Here is a 14,489-nt window from a genome sequence, read left to right on the forward strand (position 1 = left end):
ATTTGATCCTGTTCATTTTCCTGTAGCTTTGTTTGATTAGCTTAGCAGCATGTTAACTACTAACTATGTTAAAGCTACAGGAAAATGAGGATTACAGTTATGCACCGAGCCTAGAAGAAGTATAAAAAATATGTCTATAATTAGTCTAAATTTGACGTAGAAAGGATGACCACATTTGGACTATAATAATAATATAGAGGTTTAGACGTTCAGAAGATGTCGGATAAAGACGTAATAAACTTTCATTCTGCACCCTCCAGGGACCAAAATGGGACATTCAAAAATGACCTCTCATTGCACAGTGGGAATAAAATAATATACTGTATATGTGAAAACATCTGTTCCATTCCTGTTGTCCTCTGATGATGGAAAAAAATAAATAATAATTATGTCAGAAAATGAAAGGAAACAAAAGTCTGACTATACTAAGCTATTATTATTTGTTTGTTTAAGTCAGGCTATACGATACACGAATCCACAGACGCGCTGCCTGTAGGCAGCCATTGCTGCAGCGTCAACGACACCGCAGCAATGGCCGCCTACAAGCAGCGCGTCTGTGGATTCGTCTATACTCAGAGTCATAAGTTTACAAATTGTACTAAAGTACAGTGAATGTCTGTGAGGTTTGTCTCCATCACTGGAAATGACATACATGTAAACAGATACAAAACTGCTGTCCTGTGCAGTTGGGGTGAAAAAACGCAACCATTTCACTCCTAATAATACCTATTAGATCCTTTGGGGGAAATACAGCTTTCCCCAGCTGATGTTTGCCCTCAGAGGAGCAGTTAGAAATGTCTTGCTTAGGGACATCCTGACTTACTGCTGTGGCTGAGCCTTGAACCTGTTACCTGTGGCTCACTAGTCAGTCACTCTATCCATTCACCTACAGCTGTCTCCTTGGAATCTGTGGTTCTAAAACATTGTGTTGTCAACCCCCCAAATTGACATGCATTTGGGCAGTGGACCCCAATGTGAAAAGATGTAGTGTCAGGGCCCCCCATGAAAAAGATTTATATTTGTATATTTGTATATTTTATATTTTATTATATATATTATAGTAAAATAGGGCTAGTAGTAGGAGGCAGGGTAGGGGGCACAGTGGATGGGGAGGGTTATGGTTGTGTGTGGAGGTGACATTTTATTAGAGATTTGCAATAATAGGAAAACATAACCTTCTTGCCTCCTACTCCCCCCATTCTACCTCCTACTCCCCCCATTCTACCTCCTACTACTATTCTGCCTCCTACTCCCCCTATTCTGCCCCCCTACTACTACTCCCCTATTCTACCTGCTACTACTCTCCCACTACCCCTATTCTGCCTTCTACTCCTCCCCCTATTCTACCTCCTACTCACCCTATTCTACCTGCTACTACTCCCCTATTCTGTCTCCTACTCCTCCCCCTATTCTACCTCCTACTACTACTACTCCTCCCCCCCTATTCTGCCTCCTACTCCTCCTACTACTACTCCTCCCCCTACTCCCCCTACTCCTCCCCCTATTCTATCTCCTACTCCTCCCCCTATCCTACCTCCCCCTACTACTCCCCCTATTCTATCTCCTACCCGTATTATCTCCTACTCCTCCCCCCCTACTACTCCCCCTATTCTACCTCCTCCTCCCCCTATTGTACCTCCTACTCCCCCTACTACTCCTCCCCCTATTCTACCTCCTACTACTACTCCCCCTATTCTACCTCCTACTCTACCTCCTACTACTCCCCCTATTTTACTCTGCCACGTAATCTTCCCCTATTCTACTCTACCTACCCTCTATCTCTTAGTAACTGAGATCCAATTGGCCAGATTTGGTCTCAGTTACTAAGGTGGTGACTGGATTTGAACCAGGACACTCCTACAAGTTATTCTACAGATATCAGTCAATTTATCTGCTGCCCCATTTTACCGGGGACACTTGGTCTCAGTTATTAAGGCGGTGACTGGATTTGAACCAGGACACTTCTACAAGTTATTCTACGGATATCAGTCAATTTATCCGCTGCCCCACTTTACCGGGGACACTTGACTTGAGCGGGAATCGAACCCACTCAAGTACAAGTCAAGTCAAGTTATTGGACAGATGCTCCTCCATTGAGCTAGCTGTTGGCTGAAAGATACACCTTTCTTGGTGGATTTAACTTGATCTACTGGAAGCCAGTCTGCAAAGGAAAGCATCACAGTAAAGACACCAGTGGGGATTTGAACTCATGGCCTCTGGATCATGTATACTGCGTCTCAACCCATTGAGCTAACAGTTGGCTGACAAATACAGCCTTCCTGGTGGCTTTCACTTGATCTTCTGGAAGCCAGTCTGAAAAGGAAAGCATCACAGTAAAGATAACAGTGGGATTCGAAGTCATGGCCTCTGGATGATGTATACTGCGTCTCAACCCATTGAGCTAACTGTTGGCTAACAAATACAGCCTTCCTGGTGCTTTGACTTGAACAACAAACAAGACAAATCATTTAAAAAAAAAGTGTAACAGCACAAATATAAATCTTATTCATGGGACTACATCTTTTCACATTGGGGTCCACTGCCCAAATGCATGTCAATTTGGGGGGTTGACAAGACAATGTTTTAGAACCACAAATTCCAAGGAGACATGTAGGTGAATGGATAGAGTGACTGACTAGTGAGCCACAGGTAACAGGTTCAAGGCTCAGCCACTTCTAACTGCTCCTCTGAGGGCAAACATCAACTGTGGAAAGCTGTATTTCCCCCAAAGGATCAAATAGGTATTATTAGGAGTGAAATGGTTGTGTTTTTTCACCCCAACTGCACAGGACAGCAGTTTTATATCTGTTTACATGTATGTCATTTCCAGTGATGGAGACAAACCTCAGACATTCACTGTACTTTAGTACAATTTGTAAACTTATGACTCTGAGTATAGACGAATCCACAGACCATTGCTGCGGTGTCGCAGCCGCGGAGCGTTGACACTGCAGCAATGGCTGCCTACAGGCAGCGCGTCTGTGGATTTGTGTATCGTATAGCCTGACTTAAACAAACAAATAATAATAGGTTAGTATAGTCAGACTTTTTTTTTACACAACTTGCATTTTGTAAAGCTTGACTCGGACTTAGTATAGTGAGATTTTTGTTTCCTTTCATTTTCTGACAATTCTTTTTTTTTTTTCCATCATCAGAGGACAACGGAATGGAACAGATGTTTTCACATATACAGTATATTATTTTATTCCCACTGTGCAATGAGGTCAGTTTTTAATGTCCCATTTTGGTCCCTGGAGGGTGCAGAATGAAAGTTTTTATTATGTCTTTATCCGACATCTTCTGAACGTCCAAACCTCTATATAAGGGCTTATTCTAGTCCAAATGTGGTCATCTTTTCTACGTCAAATTTAGACTAATTATAGACATCTTTTTTATACTTCTTCTAGGCTCGGTGCATAACTGTAATCCTCATTTTCCTGTAGCTTTAACATAGTTAGTAGTTAACATGCTGCTAAGCTAATCAAACAGAGCTACAGGAAAATGAACAGGATCAAATGGTTATGCCACCTTCTGAAAACTGGGAATACAGTACACAGAGGTTTACAAATAAATCACAATTCAATACACACTTATTTCCTTATTATCTCTTTATTATTATACTTGTGAATACACAGCTGCGCAAACAAATGTTCCACAATTACAGTATTCCACAAATATTCCATATGATTGTGGAATATTTGTGGACTGGAACTAGACCCCCTGAAAGGGAATCTAGTTCATAGGACCATAATGGAAACAAGTCCCCAGGACTTGTTTTATCCTTAACGTACCTCATGACGTTTACCTTTCTGACTAATTAAGTATTCAAACAAACAGCAGATCAAGCCAGCTTTGAATTATTTTGACAGAACAGAAGCGGGACAGCCACCTAACTCCCACAATGTTGTTCCATGCTGTCTAGCTCAAGACTGAATACAGAAGGTCATACAGAAGGACGGACACACACACACACACACACACACACAGGCTGATTAAGCTTGATCCAGAACAGAACAGTTAACTTCTCTTTTTTTTTTACACGTCACTAGTCGAATGAAAATAAAATAATAATAAAACATAATAGCACAGCCTACTTTGCAGGGACACCCTTTTTGCTTGGGCCGGTTCCACAACAACTGAAAAATATTAAACAAGTGCTGTACTGAATAGCCAGTGAGCTACCAAGGTAAGGTCTAACCAGAGCTACTTCGTTGAACAGAACAGAAGACAAGTTCAAAATATACAATACTGTACAATACTGTGACACTAAGATCCCCCACAATGGACAGTGAAAGTTCAGTCCTGAGTGCCTGCTGTCCTCCGCCTCCCCTTCTCGCTGGAGCATGCTTGAGGTGGTCTGCGGCATGGTGCCTTATGAGGTCCTCTGTGGCTTCTGGGTCGAATTTCATGACTGCATCTGCACAGAAAAAAGAAAAAAAAAGACAATAAAAAATGTGCAAAGGCAACATGCTGTCCCAGTCCGTATCTGACATAATACACAGATCGATGTTCAGGAAGGCCATGAGCATAATGACTCCTCCCACCCTTCCCACCATTTAGGGGGAGGCACCAGCAGGTCATCCAACAGCTCCCCTTAACCCTGAATTGCTCGCCATATATATATATATTACATAAATATTTTTTAATGTCAACAGGGAAGGAAATATTTTACCCAATTACATTTAGAGATTGGCGGGTGCCACTTGTCTGTCCTTGGTCAACTTGCCATACAGGCTTACCTTGTATTGCTCTAGAAGTCTTAGTCTTCTCCAAAGGCGTCTTCTCTTTTTTCCCCTTCATGCTGAACTGTGCCATCAGGCTGTTACTGAAGAGCCTGAAGAAAAACAATAGACATTTATGTTAATAATGTAGTAGGATTAGGATTTTTTGTAAAACATGGTATAAACCCTTTATACTACACATTTTCACTTAATGTTCAACCATTATGTCATTGTCATGACATAACAGAGGGTTCAGGTGTTAAGCTAAAAAAGGCATATGAATGTAAACATGCCCTCACCTAGAAGAATTAACCAAATAATTGTTCAGACATTGAAAACCACAGCGCACCCAAACATCACACAAGGGTTAATTCATATTGTATGTTGAAACATACCTGTCAAGAACTTGGACACAGTCCTTAACTCATTCACTGCCAGAGTAAAATATGTCCTTCCCTCCAATACGGGAAAGTTGCAGCACCTGTTGGAATAAGTCCATGAAAATACCCCAGAGGAACATAAAAGGTGTGCGAGTGCTTCTTATACTGTGTTATGCTGATCATTACTTCCAGACTCTTGTAAAGCCTACCAGGGTATTAAAAGCTTGGACATCACTGAGGAGTTGCTCCTCTCTCTGGAAGTCCTCCGTGTTCTCCATTCTCTCAACATGACTGACCGCTGAAGAGGCAGGTAAAATGTTATCCGACATTATGTAAAGAAAAAGGTGACTGTTTAAGTGATATTTATACTCACTAGATGTGGACATGTCTCTGCTCCTAGGTGCTAGGCTTGCATGTCGAGAGCCAGGAAAAGACAAAGAATGTGCTTAGAGTCCAAATATCAATTTGTAAACAAAAAGGTAAATGTTTAAATGTGATGCATACTCACTGTGTGTAGCCATTTCCCTGCGCCGCGATCCCTCAGCACGCTCCACCGGGTGAGGCAAGCCTGAAACACATTGAGCCTGTAACTACTTACTCACTGCTTGTGAATTAGGTATGGTAATACTTTCTTTAGTATACACAACATGTAACACCTTGTACTGAATGTACTTTAAATTTGTTGGTGCAATGGAGAAAGTGAATACTCACGGGGTGTGGACATTTCTCTACTCCGAGGTGCTACACTTGCATGTCGGGAGCCTGGAAAAGACAAAGAATGTTCTTAGATACCAAATATTGATTTGTAAACAAAAGGTGACTGCTTAAATGTGATGCATACTCACTGTGTGTAGACATTTCCCTGTGCCGAGACCCCTCAGCATGCTCCAACTCGACAGACATGGTGTCCACCACGACATCCACCAGGCCATCCAGGGCTTGATTTTCAGAGTCTGAAACATAACAATCAGCTTGTAACTGATTTCATGTTGTGTGAACCCAATACATCATATTTCATGAATTGACATCAATACTCAACAAGCATTGAGTAACACATTGTTGTCCTGGCTGGACTGCAACTTCCTTGGTGCGATAGGAAAGGAGGGCACCATAAAATAAAGCAATATAAAGTAAAAATATCCATATAAAAAATAGACAGCCTTATTAAAGCATTTGATTGTCATATTTGACATTGGACTTGATTATAGAAAAAAGTTACCCATCATGCTCGCCTCCCCCGGATCATCATCACATCTTGTCTTTTAACAGGTTTCCTCTTCCCTTTTATCACCACTTCTTCCTCTGCTTGGCTGGTCAGGTTGTAGTCTTTGAGATGTTTGTACTCGTAATTGTACTGTAATCTCTCATCATCTTCAGCACCTGGTCCATACGACCACACTGGAACAGTCTTCGGACGTTTCAGGTGCCTACTCCTGTGTTGGCCTTGGTGTTGAAGATCTCGGGAAGGAAAAAGAAAAAAGAAAGAAAGACAAAAAAAAATGCTCACTAGATTGCTCATAAAATAATATCATGATCATAAGTACCACATTCTGATTTGACTGGAAGGAGGGTTCATTGTCAAGAGACACATAATATTGTTAGGCATTGAATACTGTAGGCTACTGATAGCCCTACATTGGGATTATGTTGGCATGAACACAGAATAAACACAGATCATTTGATCAAGAAAGCAGAACAAAACTAGTTCTCAAATCCAGCCCAAGAGTGAGTGTTCAAGCGTGCCACATTCCATCAATCTCTAGCGGTTCCATGCAGCACATTTCGTACTGTGGCAAGCAGTTCGCCATCCGCTAGATGATCGAGAGCAAGGAAATCGCGACACCTCTCAAGGTAAAGGAGGGGATCAGAACGGTCATCCTTCTTCCCAAAAGTAGGAAATTCCAATTTAATTGGCCGCACAGGGCGTCTACACCCGTCTGTATGAGCAGACGTATGAGTAGGATAGCCAGAAGGAATTGCAGATGTGGAGGGTGAAGGACTAAGGAAGCCACGAGTTTGAGGACCAGGATGCATAGTGGACTGCATCCGGGAGGGTGTGGTCTGGGCTGTCTCCAGTTGTTTGGAGAAGACGGCCTGTTTCTCAGTAGTAGACACCACAGAAGCTGTGTGCAGTGACAAAGGAGTAGTGGTTGCATTTACTTCCTTTAGAAGCGCTTGGTGGTGGTTCTGTAAGCGCCACTGAACGGCAGTGGTGAGTTGTGTTCTATGGTAATCAAACTGTTTGTCCATATAATTTGTTATTTCATCTTTTCCCTTCTCATTGAGTTGTGTTAATTTGTTAGACAGTGCGTCCATGGCATTTTTAAGCTCCTTTGTTTGTCCTTCCTGTTCAACTCTGAGCCGTTTGATTTGATCGAGGAGGAGTGTTTGAAGTGTTTGCTGACTTTTATGCAGACTGTTTACACAAGTAAGACGCGCGAACGCTGGAAGCGAACGCAGCTCGAAAATATTGTGTATTTACGGACTTGTAATCCGTGTTATTTCACCGTGATGGGAGAGAACATTGACTGTGTGTGTGTGTGTGTGTGTGTGTGTGTGTGTGTTGCAGGCTGTTGTGCATTGTAATCAGAGCATTGTCTAAATTCCTGCACTCTGGCGCACTCTGGCAGCTGCTTACAGGCAATGCACGCATGTGAGTCACATGGGGGCGCGAGCCAATGAGAGCATGAACACAGACACACAGACACACACACAACCCGAGCACGGTTACATAGTAAGCTCCACTTGGTCGGAGGCGCCTCCTTCCGCGTTCGCAATCATCTTGAATTTGGAGTAATAGCCATGAAGGTGTGAAAGTAGGTGGAGGTTGCCTGTGTCCAGGTGGCGGATTGTGGTGTTCAGGTAAATTAATGAGGTCCATGTCAACTATGGTATGACTGGTTAGCCTTCCTTCCTCCTGCACATCCACAGGGATCTGACCATCATCAGATTGATTCACAACAACCGGTTCCACATTGCTTTCATCCTCAGACTCTGTTTCAGTTTCACTTGGTGCATTGGTAACTGGGGTTTCCATGTTGGCTCCATTGATTGGTTGATTGATTGGGTTTGGCTCTGGATTTTCCAGGTTGGCTCCATTGATTGATTGATTGACTGGGTTTGGCTCCGTTGTTTGGTTGATTGCCTTGGCTTTGCTCTGAGTTTTCCATGTTTGGTTTTATTATTCTCAATGTTTTATTGGTCCCATCTGGGGTGCCACTTTTATATGCAAGTCCTTTGTGTGGTTTTCACACAACCACACAAAGGTGGTTGTGTGAATAGTTACGTACACATCATGACTTGATTTATACACATTTAGTGTGTAAATCTGTATGTATGTGCACACACACACACACACACACACACACTTTGGTAGAGGTTTGGATTGTGTAGTTACCTTGCCATGATGTAACTCCAAAGGTCACTGCAGATCAACAGCGAGACAAAATTAAACATATATTACAAACATAAACAAACAGATATTATATATTACAATATATTACAAACAGAAGTGAGACTCAGTTGTTTTCTTCTTTCGTGTATCATCATCAGATGTCCAGCTCAATGACGTGCTGCCACGACCTCTCAGGTCCCACATCAAAGAGACCCGCCTCCGATGGTGGTCTGTACAGGACACAGAGGTGATTATGTGATCGGCAGTCTGCTTAAGCATACTTTGCAGTCTGTCAGGCCCAAACTCTAGGAGGAGTAGCAAAGCAAAATAAAGTTTATCTAGAAAGAAAGAAGAAGAATAAAGTCGGAAGATTGCTATAGTCTACTATGGTCCACACTAATAAACAAAGATCATTTGTGGTGCAGTTGATTAGTTAAATAATATCCGTAGATAGATTTAACAGAACTGATGATTTACGTACACATCATAACTTACAGCCTTGCCGTGATGATGCGTTCGCTCATCGGCGTAGGGAACAGTTGCTCCATCCATCACGAGGTGCCCCTGCCCAGTCCAGCTCATCTCACTAACGCCTAGTATGTCGAGGCGATAATCTCTCATCGTCTTCAGTACCTGGTCCATACAACCACACTGGAACAGTGTTCGGACGTTTCAGGTGCCTCCTCCCGTGTTGGCCTTGGTGTTGAAGATCTCGGGAAAGAAAAACAGATAGACAGAAATAAAGAAAGAAAAGGAAAGAAAGGAAAGTAAAGAAAGAAGATCATACAGATTATTTGTGGTGCAGTTGATAAGTTACAAAATATCCCTAGGCAGATTGAACAGAGCTGATGATTCATAAAGTGTGTATGTGTGTGTGTGTGTGTGTGTGTGTGTGTGTGTGTGTGTGTGTGTGTGTGTGTGTGTGTGTGTGTGTGTGTGTGTGTGTGCGCAAGCACACACACACACACACACACACACACACTCTCACAAACACACACTTTGGTAGAGGTTTGGATTGTGTAGTTACCTTGCCATGATGTAACTCCAAAGGTCACAGCAGATCAACAGCAAGACAAAATGAAACATATATTACAAACATAAACAAACATATATTACATAATATTACAATATATTAAAAACAGAAGTGAGACTCGGGCATCTTCTTCTTTTGTGTATCATCATCAGATGTCCAGCTCAATCACATGCAGCCACACCCTCGTCTCAGGTCCCACATCAAAGAGACCGGCCTCCGATGGTGGTCTGTATAGGACACAGAAGTGATTATGTGATCGGCAGTCTTTTTAAGCATACTTTGCAATCTTTCAGGCCCAAACTGTGGGAGTAGTAGCACTCTAGTAAGAAAGAAGAATAATAAAGTCGGAAGATTACTATAGTCTACTATAGTCCACACTAATAAACACAGATCATTTGTGGTGCAGTTGATTAGTTACAAAATATCCGTAGACAGATTTAACAGAACTGATGAATTACGCACACATCAAAACTTACAGCCTGGTGTACAGCCTTGCCGTGATGATGCGTTTGCTCATCGGTGTAGGGAATAGTTGCTCCATCCATCACGAGGTGCCCCTGCCCAGTCCAGCTCATCTCACTAACGCCTTGTATGTCGAGGCGATAATCTCTCATCGTCTTCAGCACCTGGTCCATACGACCACAATGGAACAGTGTTCGGACGTTTCAGGTGCCCACTCCTGTGTTAGCCTTGGTGTTGAAGATCACAGGAAAGAAAGAAAGAAAGCAAGAAAGAAAGCAAGAAAGCAAGAAAGAAAGAAAGCAAGCAAGCAAGCAAGAAAGCAAGATCATACAGATAATTTGTGGTGCAGTTGATTAGTTACAAAATATCCGTAGGCAGATTTAAAAGAACTGATGATTTACATACACATCATGATTTGATTTACACACATATAGTGTGTAAATATGTATGTGTTTGTGTGTGTGTGTGTGCGCACACACGGTAGGGGTTTGGATTGTGTCGTTACCTTGCCATGATGCAACTCCAAAGGTCACTGCAAATCAACAGCGAGACAAAATGAAACATAAATTACAAACAAACAAAGAGATATAACATATATTACAATATATTACAAACAGAAGTGATACTCAGGCGTCTTCTTTTGTGTGTCATTATCAGATTTCCAGCTCAATGACGTGCAGCCATGCCCTCGTCTCAGGTCCCACATCAAAGAGACCGGCCTCCGATGGTGGTCTGTACAGGACACAGAGGTGATTATGTGATCGGCAGTCTGCATAAGCATACTGTGCAGTCTGTCAGGCCCAAACTGTGGGAGTAGTAGCGCGGCAAAATAAAGTTTATCTTGAAAGAAGAATAAAGTCGGAAGAATACTAAAGTCTACTATAGTCCACACTAATAAAAACAGATAATTTGTGGTGCAGTTGATTAGTTACAAAATATCCGTAGACATATCTAACAGAACCGATGACGTACACATCAAAACTTACTTAAACTTGTGTTTGCTCATCGGCGTAGGGAACAGTTGCTCCATCCATCACGAGGTGCCCCTGCCCAGTCCAGCTCATCTCACTAACGCCTAGTGTAATGGCAATTTCCATGTTTAATGTTCCAATATTGCCCATTACTTCACAGGTGTGGTGTCTGGAGTGATCCTACGCAGTAGATAAAGTACAAAACAAACAAGATGGAGGTCCTGAAGTGAATCTCTGTATTGTGGTTCTGTCTGTCTGCTTCACCTTTCTGCTGGTAAAAACAGTGTGGCTCCTCACCAACCTGTGTCCTCTGTCCTATGATCCATCTAATCAGTGAACCTCTGACCCCTTAAATAACCACCCAGTGCTGTCCAAACTAGAGCCCGCCACCCAGTGTCCAAAAGTAATAATGCCAAACTACCAAATCATATAACACCATCGAAATGGCTCCTACATACCGGCCCCTAATTGTCTAAAGTGTAACGACACAATTACAAAATAAAACATAAGGAGCCATATTCAAATTTACATTTCTTTTTGGCATTTCTTTTTTTTCACAATTTCTTTGCCAATTTCAAAAGAAAAGAAAAAAATGTAGTGTTGGCATTCAATGTTCATTAGTCTTTCAGTCTTTTTATTTTCCTATTGCCAGAGGTTCGAGTACATAACCCGTGTTGGGATCTGTACGTTGGAATGTGTGTGTTGAAGTCCAGAGGCACCACTGCACGGTAGCCATCTGTGTTTCCATAGAACCTTGCTGTCTGAGGTGCTTTGCGAGCCTTAGATGGCATCTTCTCCTCCCTGTGTTTCTTTGATGTAAGTGGCTCAGTGTGTGTCGAGGACTTGTCTCTCCATTTGTCTCCACTTAATTTTCCTGTCTCCAGTTGGCTGTCTGTGCCCACGTTTCCATTGTTTTTACGTCCTGTTCTTGTAGAATTTAACCATGGCCCTGGCTTCCATTTCCTTGCTTGTTCTTTCACTGAAGTCCTGATTGTTTTTCTGGATGGAGATATGATTGACAGCCGCAGCAGGGCAGCCAGTCTCATCCCTGACATTGTCGTCTCCTATCAAGGGACCATAGATGACCCACCCCAATAGGGTCCTCACAGCATATGGTCCATCTGCCTGGCTTTTGACCACCTCCAAAAGGTTCCAATAACTTTGAAGCATTTCTGCCGATCAGTAGGTCAACACCAGAGTCTAATTCTTGCAGTTTGATGTGTTTTAAATAAGGCCATGGTGACAAGTCCTGTTGTTTTGGAATATTGTGTTGTGAAACGGGCATGGTTTTATGAGTGAACACATTAGGGAGTTGTATGAAATCATTTGTGTCCAACTTGGCTATTTCCAAACCTGAGATATGGTGACTGGTCTCAGGCTTCACTTGGTTCATTGTGCAGAGAAAAATATTTGTTTTTTGTCCGGTAATGTTTAGCCTTCTCATTAAGTTTTCAGTAGAGAATGTGGATGTGCTTCCATGGTCCAAAAATGCATATACTTGCAACACTGTGTCTCCCTTGTGGCTCTTATGACCACAGGTGTGAGGTGAGACGACAGCATTTTTTGCTATCGATTTCTTTTCTGTTTCTTCAATATGGAGTATATCAGGATGGTTTTGTTCACATGTATCACAGGTTAAACGACTTGTGCAGTCTCTGCTTAAGTGTCCTCTTTTCAAACAGCCAAAACGGACTCCCTTTTCCTTTAAGAAGTCTATCTTCTCTCTGTGTCTTCTCGCTTTCATCTGTGGTCAGTGCTCTAATGTGTGACCACTTTTATTGCAGAAAAGACAAGAATTATGATAGCTGATGAATACACTTCTTTCCACTCCATTTGACTGCACTGTTGTTTCTATGGGTGTTACTGTTGTGGCAAAACTGCTGCTTCTTGGAATGTCTCTTGTGTCTCTTGGTTTGATGATGGTTGAGGTTTTGACAGTTGTAGTTTGCTTAGCATCTTGGATTTTTCCAAACAGCGGGTCAGACAGTATTTTTACCTGTCTATGAATTTTACAAGGTCAGAAAGCTTAGCACGATGTCCATGCCTCTCCTGTTCACATGCCTTGTTCCTCCAGTTTTATCTGAGCTTGTATGGCAGCTTCGTGAGAATGGTCCTCATATTTGAAACAACGTTCATCTCCTCCATATAAGGCATATTTTCCATCACATTGCAGCAGCCTCTGAGGAAGAGAGAAAATGCCTGCAATCCTTTCACATCCTCCATTTTGATAGCTGCCCAGGCAAAAGCCTTTTCCATATATGCCGTTGCCATCTTGTGCTCATTCCCAAAATGCTCTTTTAGAAGCTCTTTTGCTCTTTGATAGCCCTGGGATGGAGGCATATGTTGGCAGCTTTGAATCAGGTCTTTTGGATGGCCTTTTGTATATTGTTCAAAGTAATGTAAGCAGTCACTGTAATCGTCAGTCTTTTTCTCCACTCTCAAATTTCATATTGCAATGGGTCACCATCATGAACTGGAATGTGTCCTGGTGGTAAAGTGGAATACAGATTTTGCTAAACCAGTAAAGCAGTCATTTCATTCTGTCTTCGTAGCACATTGCAAATATCACCTGCAGGGGGTGTAGTGTGAGTGACATGACCTTGAACATTCTTTTTCCCATGAACCTGTACATTTTCAGTTTGCACATTTTGATTTGTTATATTTTCGGTTTGAACATTTTGCCTGGGGAGAGAGTATTGCATTAGAGGAGTCATGTAATGACCTTTGGCAGATTTTTCATGAAGTGGTTGTTTTGGCCTCACAACCTGTGGCTTGGAGGGAGGCTTTTTGGTTTCCATTGTCACATTTCCTTTGTGTGGAGTTTGATAAGGTTAAGTATGTATTTGCATTTGGGTTGAATAGGGTCATTTCCTTTGGAGCAGCAGCTCCTTTCTTTGAGTTTGTCCCACTTGACACTCTTGATGAGTTCCTTGAGCCATGGTTTCCAGTATATGGGCCTTTGCATGTGCTGCTGCCAGCTGAGTCTCCATTTCCAGTTGCTCCTTTTGCATTCTGAGTTGTTCCTGTTGTGCTTCAATTTTAGTTTTTTTTGTGTAAGGCAGCCACCTGTTCCATGAGAGCAGCCTTTTCAGTCTTAGCTATGATGAGAGCAGATGAAGATGCTTTTGATGCAGTGGATTTGTGTGTGGATGTTGATACATTTGATATACTGTCATGGGGTCCAATATCATCAGAATGTACAGCACTCAACATTTCACTTTCAGCAGTGACCAGTGTTTGTGGCTCCCTTTCAACAGTGACATGTATTGGTGGTTCTTTCTGAACAATGACATGCATTGCTAATGCTAAGGTAATGGCAAAACCACCAATGATGAATGACTTTCCCTTGCTTCATCACACATCCAAATGACCTTTTACTGCATTAACTTTTTCATTTGAGTTCATGAGCTCTTTCAATGTCTCTGTGGATTTAGCAGCCTTTTTAACACAAATGTCTTGTCTTCTGACAGTTTTCAATCATCATTTCCAAGCCTTTTGTGGTATGTGCACACACTTTGGTAGAGGTTT

This window comes from Gymnoscopelus braueri (assembly GCF_963280865.1).
Source record: "Gymnoscopelus braueri genome assembly, chromosome: 16".
NCBI lineage: Eukaryota > Metazoa > Chordata > Actinopteri > Myctophiformes > Myctophidae > Gymnoscopelus > Gymnoscopelus braueri.